Here is a 12,931-nt window from a genome sequence, read left to right on the forward strand (position 1 = left end):
CATGCGAATTTCAAGATTGATTCGCTCAAACGTACCACCATTTTATGAAGGCATGTTAATGGATAAAAAATTCACATCGAATAAAGATGAAAATAGAGACCAAGTTATATGGGTTTGGACTAAACCTCTTAATAATATTGATATTTTAAGGTGGAATCCCAACTCTTAATAATTGTATCGTGGAATGCCATTATGACATGCTATTCTCAAAAGACTTTTGGAGTAGATGCAATCTGAGTATACCTTCATATGCCAAGGGACAACAATGAACTTGATGAGTTTACAATTGGAAGCTTATTAGCGAGCTCCGAGTTACTAGTGGTTGTTAAGATGATTCAAGCCAGTGTAATAAAAAAATGTACTTATCATGAAAATTGAAGTTTGAAATTTATTTCATTTTGCTTTTTCTAATCTTAGTGAATTGAACCTAGCCAATATACTATTTCCTAAAAAACCCAGCGGGAATTTGATCTCTTGGATACATTAATCTCTGGGTTTTATTTAAATGAAATATCTAGTAAGAATTTTAAAAATTGCTTCTATAGGGATTGAGGCCTAATGTTTAGGCTCTCTGCTACGTTTTGAACATTTGTGCCAGCATTTCGGATCTGCAGCATGAAAATCAGCTTCATAGATACATTCTCACATTTCGGTATTTCTCCCAAATTTCTTTGGGCAATGCGCTTCTTACTCTATATGCTAAGTGCAGATCTTTGAATTGGCCCTTGAAAGTTTTTCAACAATGGTTGAAAAAAGATGTTATATATTGGATGTCAACTATATCTTCCCATCACATTATAGACAAGAGAATGAAGCTGATTATTGTGTTTTTACTGAGCAAAACCCCCCTCACCCTCACCCTCCCCCAATTGAAGAAAAACAAGTCAAAATGGAGGAGAAAATGATCAAAAGTATACAAAAATATAAATTTGGGAATCAAAGTGCACATATGTCTAAAGTTGAAGGACATTGACTGCAAATTTTGAAGGCCATAATCAAAAGAAAATTTCAAAATTGGATGACCAAAAATTACAAGATCAAAGTTGAGCGACCTAATGTGTAATTTAGAGATGACTTAATAACTTGGCCCACCCCGCCCCGACGGATTGGCGGAGCCCCGTGAAGGAGTAAAAAAAATTGTTAGTTTGAGCATTATTTGCTTTGTATTTTAAAATTTTGAATTTATATTTTATTCTATAATAAAAGCATAAGTCGAAACATATATATATTCCATCTCTTGTTTGGTTTCTGGTACCGGTTTAAGTTCCTTTGTTCAAATCAATATCTATGTCAGGCTTCCCTTCCCGGTTGTCCTGTCCTGTTCAATTCGGATCATCCATATAATATAAAAAAAGAAAAAAGAAACTCCAGATAATTAATATCTTTCTCTTTGAATAAGATCTCAATTCCAGCGATGGTCCAGCCCTTTTTCAATCGAGCGCCAAACAACGCCGGTGCTGATCGGGATGCCCTGTCCAGCGAGTAAGATCTTGTTGTTTCTTCAACAATTTCTAATCTCTAGTCGACCTTTCGGTAGAAGGTTCAGGACCTCCTAAAGAAGAGAACCAGTCCCTTTCCCCTGCCAATTATTCAATCAGCTTCAAGAGAAGAAAGTATAGCGCCTAGGCACCACTTACCAATGCCTACGTGCCACCTTGTTGATTTTTGGACAAAACTTGAGCATTGTGATGCCAATTCAAAATTTAGAAACTGTTTTTGTTGTTTTTGAAATTTCAGGAGCTCTTTTACAATTTTTGGGGGACTTTTTTTGGGCATTTAAGATGTAAAATCTAGTCACTTGAGCCCCATTCTCTACCTTCCTCCTCATTTTTTCTTTTCATTTTCATCCTACATTTTTAGGAAGAAAAATGGCTACGAACAGGGGCACAAAAAGGGAAGAGGGGAAAATTTTGGGAAAAATCAAGATCAAGCAAATATTTCCTTCAAGCATCTCACCAAGGGACGAGTTCTACATTTTATCTTTTATTTTGTCCATTATTTTCTTGAACTTGTAATGTATTTATCTAACTATTCTCCCTCTTATTATTTATATAAAATGAGCTAGTTCTTGATGATGAGATTTATGATTTTAGCTTAACCTAGCCTATTTGTTTCAATATTTGCTCTTTAATTTTAAGCTACATATTTTGTGTATATTTACGTTTATGTTTGTTGCTCTTCATTTATATGGCCATATAAATGAATGTTTTTAGTGATTTGTGCATAATTCGAAAAGGAGATTGAGCATTTTAGATCAAAGAATAAATACTTTAGATTCCTGTAGGGGATAGAGATATACATATAATCCTAGATGATTCATTAAGCTATCTTTACAAAGATTTAACGCTATTATTTGGATTTTAATCGACATGGAAATATAGTAGGTTAAGCCAAACAATTATGACTAACTTCACTCAAGAGAGGTGAAATGTTACGATACCACTTGAAGTTCTATTTAGCTAATTTATTTTGATCAAACGTGCAAAATTATACAATAAAAAACAACAAGTCACTTTTAATTATTTCTAGATGGTTAATCAAATAAATCAAATTATCTTACGTTGAATTGCCAAAAATATCAATAAACTAGTAAATAATACAAAAATTGTTAACGAAGAAAACCAAAATGGGTATAAACTTCAGGATCAAACCAGTAACATCCACTATAGATAATGATGAATTTACAGTACAATCCAATCTAGAAAATTTCACTAGACTCATTGATCTACTTCATACAATCTCCAAAACTAGTTAGAAAGTGTTTCACTCACACGTGCTCCTGATCTTCTGGAATTGTTTATCTCTTGTTGATCACCAAGAACTCCTTGTTCTTTGCCATGCGATTTATACAACGTGATTTTATACTGCAAGTGTACGATTTCAAGTTTTATAATATAGTAATAGAGTAAATAGTGTCGAACTCACAGGGATTGTAATTTAAATTTCACTAAGTACTATAATTGTGCAATTTCTACTTTGTTTAGACAAATGTATGATTAAATGGATTTAATATTTTATGAGTGAATAAATTAAATTAATCTAACGTGAATTGGATGCAAAAAAATTGGGGAATACAAATTATCAAATGAGAAGGCCTAGGGATTGATTTTACCTAACTTTCAATTATGATTTAACGATTTCCAATAATTCCATTTAATTTTCCTATATTTAAAAGCAAGAATCCTTATATATTCCTGTCCCCTCTCACGAGTGCCGGCTAGAAAATAATCCTAAATTCCAATTCCAATATCTCTATTCCGAATTGAAAATCAAGAATTTATAAAAGTCCCGATTCTTGTATGGAGTAAGCTTCACAGATTTTACACTTTCTCTCGAAACCCATAAAACCTATGTTGTGTCAATCTTATGATCATGCCTAAATTCCCCTCTCTCGAGTGCTGGAATTGACTAGCATCTATTCATTCAATTATTGATCAAGTAATTGAAAGCATTAAAATTATGACACAATTAAATATATGTGGAAAAATCAAAGAAATAATTATAAAATCATTAAACCATACTCGATTCGGCTACATCAAACCCCTAGATAATTTGTTTAGTTCATGATATAATAAATGAAAATCATACAAATTATAACAAACAACATAAGGAAAAGGATAGAAAAAACTAGTCTTTTAGGTAGATCTTCAATCTTCTTCCTTGATGTTGTTCCTCCTTCATTTTTGCGTCTTCAATTTTTTTTTTGCCTCCTTCAAATTGTGTGGTTGAATCGTTCAATCTTCCCCCCTTCCATCCTCTTTGAAAATAGGGTTTTTAAATGGTATTTATAGTATGTTGGGGTTATTGGACGAATTAGGGCTGAGTTGGGCCAAGAAAAGATTCCAAAAATATAAAATCCCGTTTTTCCGCACAAGCTGCGCCACGGCGCCCAAGATGGGGGCCACGATGCCACGTTCACTGTTGTTTTCAGCATCTTGGACGCCACGGGGCCCGCTTCGGGTGGAAAAGGCAATTTTCGCCTCCTTCATTATTTTTGTCATAACTTCTTCATCCGATATCCGATTGAGATGATTCAAGATGCGTTGGAAAGGTAACTCAAAAGATTATAACTTTTCGTCAAACATCATTTCCCAATTCGATCGTTTCCTATGTCAGAAATAAATCTCAATGTGAGACCAAAACTCCGGCGCGTAACTTTTCGATTGGAAAATGATTTGTGATCATATTTTGACTAAATTTGATCCCTTTGACACCTTCCTTCATCCAATTGACTCCTAGCGCTCTCGGATTTTCATCGTGAGTTTCGACACGACTTTTAATTAATTGCATTTTAATTCTCGAACTTTAGATCTCTTACATTTTGGTCATTTCATCCAATTTCGCTAACTTTTGCCTATTTCCTTCCTTTGGCCTCTTTTAGCTCTTGTTTTCTCCACTTCCATCAATCTACAAAACAACACCAAAATCACTTGTTAGCACTTCTAAAATATTCTCCAAGATAGCAAAATCATGAAATTAATGACATAATATAATGAGTGTAAATCACTCATCAAACACCCCCAAACTTAATCTTTTGCTTGTCCTCGAGCAAACACCAAAACCAATAAAAATAATTAATGGACACACAAGCACAATTAAGACAAACAAAATCACTTAAAATAAATTTTGCTAGATAGCTTGCCTTCATGTTTCGGGATTAAAAACATAACTTCGATTTCATGAATCACTTCAAAGCTATAATGCAAAAGCTAAATTCTCAAATATTCAATGCAAAACGGGTGTGTGTGTGTGGAGAGAGTCAAGTGCAACGCTGTACAATAATAAGTTGACCCAATTCTCTACCTTAGAAGTCTAATTTTTCCTTACTTCGCTCGTGGAATTTACACACCCCCAAACTTATTTTCTTTTCTCTTTCCAAGGGTGTAAGCTAAGGTTAAATTTTCAATACTAATTTCTTACACTACTTAAGTTTGGTTAGATTTTACTTATTGTAGTTCCACATGTCAACGAATGAGGATTCTTCTTATTTTTGACTGCTTCAACCTCTAGGAATCAACCAAGTTACTAACCCCTTATCAAATGTCTAATCCTCTAAAACAAGTGTTTGGAGCTTAATTAATGCATTTGATATTTTTTTCTCTTTTTTTTAAAATTTTTTTCATATATATCTTTATTCTTTAATCACTCTTTGTGCGGATATCTCTCCCTTAAACTTTTTAAATGACCCCTGTAGCGAGTTTTAGACCGATTAGGGCACCAGGTTTTAAACTCTTACATGCTTAATCACTTGAGTTATAAAGGTTACAAAGAGACGAATCACAATGAGATTATTAAAGTTGTCCTCATTGGGATCTTTTTTTTTATGCGGTGATTAGTGCAATGCCCCTTATTAAACACCTATCCTCGAAAATCGACATCCAACTTAAGATTTTCACCCAATTTTCATCCCATTAGTCTCAGACAGTCCACACAAAAATTAGCACACACAAAATCCACATTTAGCTCCAAGTTTCCCTACAATAGCTTAATCTACCAAACATCCTATAATTGGTTCAAGGTATAATAATTTTTAAAGGTTGTTTGGATTTAGCATTTAAGTTCTCTAATCCAACCTATAAACATGAATCAACCTACTCATGCACAACGCTATAATCAACTCACGTGCAAAAAAAAATTTCGTTTCACATGAATAAGCAAAAATCTAACTCAAATACATAACTCGTCCACAATTCATAAATCAACGCATGTTCTCAATTACACATATCAATACCGGCAAGGTTATCTAACACATACAAGCATGCAAAAACACGAAAAGAATTTTTTTTAATCAATGCGTACAATTAAGAAATTAAAAACAAAACACACAAATAAAATAAAATAAATTTTTTTTTAAATGCACACAATAAAAAAAATTAGGCTATTCGAGACAATTTATGATATACTCCCCCCAAATTTAAGCTAAACATTGTCCCCAATGTTAAATTAAAAGAAAATGAGGAGGACTTCCATGAATTGTCTGAATTACCAATGACGGTTTGTGCTCTGACATTGAATTTGATGGACGCTTCTTCTAGCATTTACCCCCAAACTTGAGATTTTTCATGTTCTTCTCGTCAAATTTGGTATGATTGTTCCACGACGTCATGTTCCTGAAAAATCGAATTTAGATATTAAATACATGGAACAAGTGTTACTTTGCTCAAACATCAAATAACCAACTTGACTACTTATAAATCTAAGGGAAGACGATATATGGCTGATGAATTCCTAAATAGAAATTATAAAATAACTGAAACTATCATATTAATCAAAAACAGAAAACGAAATAAAAATAAAAAAAAATAAAATGCTTGGTTGCCTCCCAAAAAGCGCTTCTTTATAGTCATTAGCTTGACTTTGACAATTGCATCATGGAACTTTGAAGAAGGCTTTTGATGCCCTGTCCATTTTTCTTCTTTTGACTTTGCTCCAGTCTTCGTTGTCTCTCCAGATCTCGTCGTTCTCCTTTTCAATGTAATAGGATCTTTTTAGGCCATCCGATTCAAACTTAACAACGTAGACTTCAACTTCTTCATCTAACTTAATCACAAAATTAATTTCTCTACCATCAATGAATTCGAACGAATTTATGTTGCTTTTATCTTCATTGATTTCTACATCTTCGTTTGGTTCCTTTGTGATCAAATTGTCATTCACTTCAGGCTCTTCTACGATCATTGAAATTTCTTCAGATTGACCGATTAATCCACATTCAAGATCCATAAGCAACGAGGAATCTTTCTTTTTAACCCCTTCGGGTAGATTGTATTTCCACCTTTTCAATTCACTCCAGTAACTACAATCTCCAATCGATATTTTGCTCTCTTCCAGATTGGCCAGTTTATTGTAGTACTTTGCAATCACCCTCTCATTCAACATAGGAGGACCTTTTCCCGTAAGTATGATGTCCTCATCCCAATCGTCAGGTGCATAATCTTCCAAAGGCATATAGTCTTCATCAGAGTTGTCAATCGCTTCTTGTCGACATCTTAAATAATGTATAGACCTTACAACCTTTATTGTATGGGGGTTCATAGGTGTATGCCAACAGTGCTCGATGTAATACATCTCCCAGCAAATTTGACGGAAGACATTTTCTACAACCACATCATTTGTATCCATGTTGATATTACTTATTTCAATTGCTATGCTCTCTTGCCAATGTTGGAAACATGCATGTATTATTGGGTAGTTCCTAGAAAGAATACCAAAAATGATCAGGGTAGATAGCCAAAATTAACAAAAAAAAATCTAAATTAAAATAGAAATTACTTGGTAATAATATTAGTAAAAATCAAATTAATAATCCCTGACAACGGCGCCAAAAACTTGCCACGCGATTTATGCAACGTGATTTTATACTGCAAGTATACGGTGTCAAGTTTTGTAATATAGTAATAGAGTAAATAGTGTCAAACCCACAGGGATTGTAATTTAAATTTCACTATGTACTATAATTGTGCAATTTCTACTTTATTTAGACAAATGTATGATTAAATGGATTTAATGTTTTATGAGTGAATAAATTAAACTAATCTAACGTGAATTGGATGTGAAAAAATTGGGGAATACAAATTATCAAATGAGAAGGCCTAGGGATTGATTTCACCTAACTTTCAATTATGATTTAACGATTTCCAATAATTCCATTTAATTTTCCTATATTTAAAAGCAAGAATCATAATATATTCCTGTCCCCTCGCTTGAGTGCTGGCTAGAAAAAATAATCCTAGATTTCAATTCCAATATCTCTATTCCAAATTGAAAATCAAGAATTTATAAAAATTCCGATTCTTGTATGGAGTAAGCTTCACATATTTTACACTTTCTCTCGAAACCCATAAAACCTATGTTGTGTCAATCTTATGATCACGCCTAAATTCCTCTCTCTCGAGTGCCAGAATTGACTAGCATCTATTCATTCAATTATTGATCAAGTAATTGAAAGCATTAAAATTATGACACAATTAAATATATGTGAAAAAATCAGAGAAATAATTATAAAATCATCAAACCATACTCGATTTGGCTACATCAAACCCCTAGATAATTTGTTTGGTTCATGATATATTAAATGAAAATCATACAAATTATAACAAACAACATAAGGAAAATGATAGAAAAAACTAGTCTTTTGGGTAGATCTTCAATCTTCTTCATTGATGTTGTTCCTCCTTCATTTTTGTATCTTCAATTTTTTTTGCCTCCTTCAAATTGTGTGGTTGAATCCTTCAATCTTGCCCCCTTCGATCCTCTTTGAAAATAGGGTTTTTAAATGGTATTTATAGTATGTTGGGGTTATTGGACGAATTAAGATTGAGTTGGGCCAAGAAAATATTCCAAAAATATAAAATCCCATTTTTTCGAACAGGCTACGCCACGGCACCCAAGATGGGGGCCACGATGCCACGTTCACTATTGTTTTCAACATCTTGGCGCCACGGCGCTCGCTTCGGGTGGAAAAAGGCAGTTTTCGCCTCTTTCAGTATTTTTATCATAACTTTTTCATCTGATATCCGATTGAGATGATTCAAGATGCGTTGGAAGGGTAACTCAAAGGGCTATAAGTTTTCTTCAAACATCATTTCACAATTCGATCATTTACTATGTCAAAAATAGGTCTCCATGTGAGACCAAAACTTCGGTGCGTAACTTTTCGGTTGGAAAATGATTTGTGATCATATTTTGACTAAATTTGATCCCTTTGACACCTTCCTTCATCCAATTGACTCCTAGCGCTCTCGGATCTTCATCGTGAGTTTCGACACAACTTTTGATTAATTGCATTTTAATCCTCGAACTTTGGATCTCTTACATTTTGGTCATTTCATTCAATTTCGCTAACTTTTGCATATTTCCTTCCTTTGGCCTCTTTTAGCTCTTGTTTTTTCCACTTCCATCAATCTACAAAACAACACTAAAATCACTTGTTGGCACTTCTAAAATACTCTCCAAGATAGTAAAATCATGAAATTAATGGCATAATATAATGAGTGTAAATCACTCATCATTCTTGTACTCTTCTTGTGCTTCTAGCCCAACCTCCCTCAATTTTTAGCAATCTCTGAAGGTTATTGAGAAAGTGTATTCCTGTATGTATATAGGAAGTATGTGTTTTGAACTATATGAAGTTGATTTTTTTTTCAAAATATGTGATTGTACAAATTTAAGAATTAATGAATAAATCGAAAGCTTGAATGTGTTCTTGAATAATTGAAGGATGATATGCAGGAGAATTATAATGAACAACCACACAAAATTCGTGTTAAGGGAAGAGTATATAGAGTAAAAGACATTTAGGTAGTATGGGCCGATAAAATAGTTGAAAATGCGAATTAGGGTTTTTGGCATAACACCGTCGCTCAAGCGCTAGGCTAGTGATAGGCGAGCGACTGGTGTGTTGCTCGAGCGATAGGTCAGCAACATGCTGGCGACCAGGTTACTGTTTTTCTACTTGAGCATCGTATGGGTGATAGGCTAGCGTAAATTCGACGGCTCTTTCCTTCTTGTTCTGAACTCGAATCCTAAGATACCTATTTTATCTGTAAAATATTTCAACTGATTTCTTGACTTTTACAACTTTTCATTTTAGTTTTTTTATCTAAAGAATTGCCAATACAATATGAATCCTAACAAAAGGTAATTAGCTAAAATCAAAAAATCGAGTCTAACATTCTAAATGAGTAGCTTGTTAATTTCCTTGTGAATAAATTAATTAGACGACGATTGAACAAAATCATGAATTCCAACTGCTTCAACCTCTCAATTTTTCCTAATTTTATGCTTTGTTATTTTTGTAAAATTTTTAGTACGTTTGTTATTTCAAAATTCCAAAAATTGTACGTTTCTTCATTAGAATTAAATTGAGTAACGTAATATAATTAAAAGCAAAGCATTCCTCAAGGGATTGACTCGAATTCATAATTCACTTTATTATTTGAACGCAACTTGTATACTTGTGGCACATAATTCTAGCAAACAAAATCAATGAATTGTTTTGGGGCTTTGTAAGATTCGAGTGGAACCCTAGCCGATAAAGCCACGTTTAATGCAATTTTTTCAAGTTTAGTTATGTCATTAGGATATTTAGCTCAATGGTCGATACTTATGGTACAGAAGATAAAGTAAACCATTTTTCTTGTGTGTATTGACCTGTTATGTCGAGCTGGATTTCTTGATATGTTAGAGAGACTAATTATCATTAAGGATATTTACATTCATCCCAATGTGTGATGGACATTATTCAGTCCATATGTAGCTCATGGTAATCTAGGAATTGGGAAGTATTGCTGAGAGTGTAATTTTAAAAATTGAACAAAATGACCCAACAATTTTGTGACTCTAGCACTAGCACTAAGGGAAATTATTAGGATGTCGGGTAATTAGCACAAAATGTCCTTAATTTTCAATGTTATTGTGCAGAACGTCTTTACCTTTCATTTTTTGACATTTTTATCCTTACCTTCACATTTTATTGAGGAAATCATTTTTTAATCAAATTTCTCGTGTAAAATAACAAATATATCCCCTATTTAAATAAAACAATAGAAAAGAAAAGAAAAGTTAAAGAATAAATTGTAATCACGCTCCCGAACTTTTTATAAAAAGTGCAAATGAGTCTAAATAAATTATTAAAAGGGTGATTAGCACAAAACGTCCCTACCTTTCATCATTATTGTGCAAAACATCCATACTTTTCATTTTTTTTTATATTTTCACCCTTATTTTTATATTTCATGGAAAAAATCATTATTTTTATCAATTTTCTCAATTAAAAGCTATAAAATGACACATATACACTCCTCTTTAAATAAAAAAAAAATAAATAAATAAATAAAGAACAAATTGTAACTATGCTCCTAAATTTTTCAAAAAAAATAAAAATAAATTTTAAATAAATAATTAAAAAAAAAAATTACTTTATGTTTTAATAATTTATGTGAAATTTATTTGTATTTTTTTTGAAAATTTTGAAAATATAGTTGCAGTTTGTTCTTTGTTTTCTTTATTTTTGTGTTTGTTTATTTAAAAACGAGTGTATATTTGTCATTTTACAATTTTTAATTGAGAAAATTGATAAAAATAACGATTTTCTAATGAAATATGAAATAATGGTGAAAATGTCAAAAAATGAAAGATATGAATGTTTTGCCCAATAATAATGAAAGATATGGACATTTTGTGCTAATTACCCTTTTAATAATTTATTTGAATTCAGTTGCACTTTTTAAAAAAGTTTGGGAGTATGATTGCAATTTATTCTTTAACTTTGCTTTTGTTTTTTTATTGTTTTATTTAAATAGGGGATATATTTATCATTTTATCTGAAAATTTTGAAGAAGATGATTATTTTAGCAATAAAATGTGGAGGTAATGGTAAAAATGTCAAAAAATGAAGGATATGGACGTTTTGCACAATAACATTGAAAGATAAAAACGTTTTGTACTAATTCTAGGGACATCCACCGATGCAAATGGTCCTAAATCTTCTCATTTTTGGTGCAAATTGTCCTTTCAAAAGGATTTCATCCAAAAGGACTATTAGATTGAAGTGTTGGCCATACTTTATTTTAAGGAAGAATTGCATATATAGTCTCAACTCTAATGAAATCGATAATTATGATCCTAACCAATATTGTCTTATTTTTTGTGGAAAATTGGTGCAAATGGTCGCAAACCTTAGCACTTATTGTGTAATTGGTCCAAACATTTCAAAAGTAGTGCAATGGTCCTCAAACCTTTTCTTTTTGGTGCAAATGGTCCTTTAAGATGGATTTAATCCAATAGGATGCAGAATACATTTTCTTCTAAGGAAATATTGCATATATAGTCTCAATTTTGATGAAAATAACAATCATCTCCCTAATAAATATTGTCTTCTTTTTGTCTCCAACCTTTAAGAGATTAAAATTAAGTCTTTTTTATTAATATAAGTTTTTAAAAATGAACATTTGTCCTTATCATTAAATAAAAAGATCACAAAATAAAAACAAAATTCGTCTCTTTCTTCAACCAACCCATCGAAAACTACCACCACCCAATTGCTGTCGCCATTGCCACGACATTATGATGTGAATAATAGATTTGGGTGGTTTAAAAAGCTTGTTGTGTTGAAAGATTCGACAATTCATTACATTAATGAGAGGTATCATCTTGGGCACGAGCTTGGAAGATGTGCATGTGGGATCACCACTATAGCGATGATTGGGTGGTGGTAGTCTTTGGTGGATTGGTTGAAGAAGGAAATGCATTATATTTTTCAATTTTTAATGTTTTTAATTTTTTATTTAAAGACAAGTATAAATTTGTCTTTTTTAATTAAATAAAAAAGAAGGACTTACTTTTAATTTTTAATGGTTTGGGACAAAAATTACTTAGGAACATAATTACTATTTTAGTCAAAGCTGGGACTATATAAGCAATTTTTTTTCTTAAATGAAAGTTTAGTTCATACGCCAAACTAGTAATCTTTTCTGACCGAATGCATCTAAAAGGACCATTTGCACCAAAAAAATGAAAAAAGTTTCAGACCATTTGCACCACCTTTGAAAGATATTGATCCTTATTATGCAATACGTGAAAAGGTTTGTGACCATTTGCACCAATTTCCCTAATTTTAGACTTTAGCCTCTATTTGTTTCTCATCAATGTAAGAATGAGAATAAAAAATATAGTTTTTGTGGACTCCACATAAGATATAAAAATTCAAATATGGTGATTTAATGTGATAGATAACAGTCATAGTTTTTATTTTAATGGTCAAATAATGGGAAACAAATAGGGGCTCAACGGTGATAATATTTTTTTTGGAAAAATTGCAACAGAGGCCTCAAACTTTTAAAATATTTGTAGACTTTTCTCAAACCTTTAATTTGTTGCAACCGTTATCCCAAACCTTTTGAAACGTTGCAACGGAGACCCTTTTTGACGA

Source organism: Olea europaea, chromosome 7 (assembly GCF_002742605.1).
Source record: "Olea europaea var. sylvestris chromosome 7, O_europaea_v1, whole genome shotgun sequence".
Lineage (NCBI taxonomy): Eukaryota > Viridiplantae > Streptophyta > Magnoliopsida > Lamiales > Oleaceae > Olea > Olea europaea.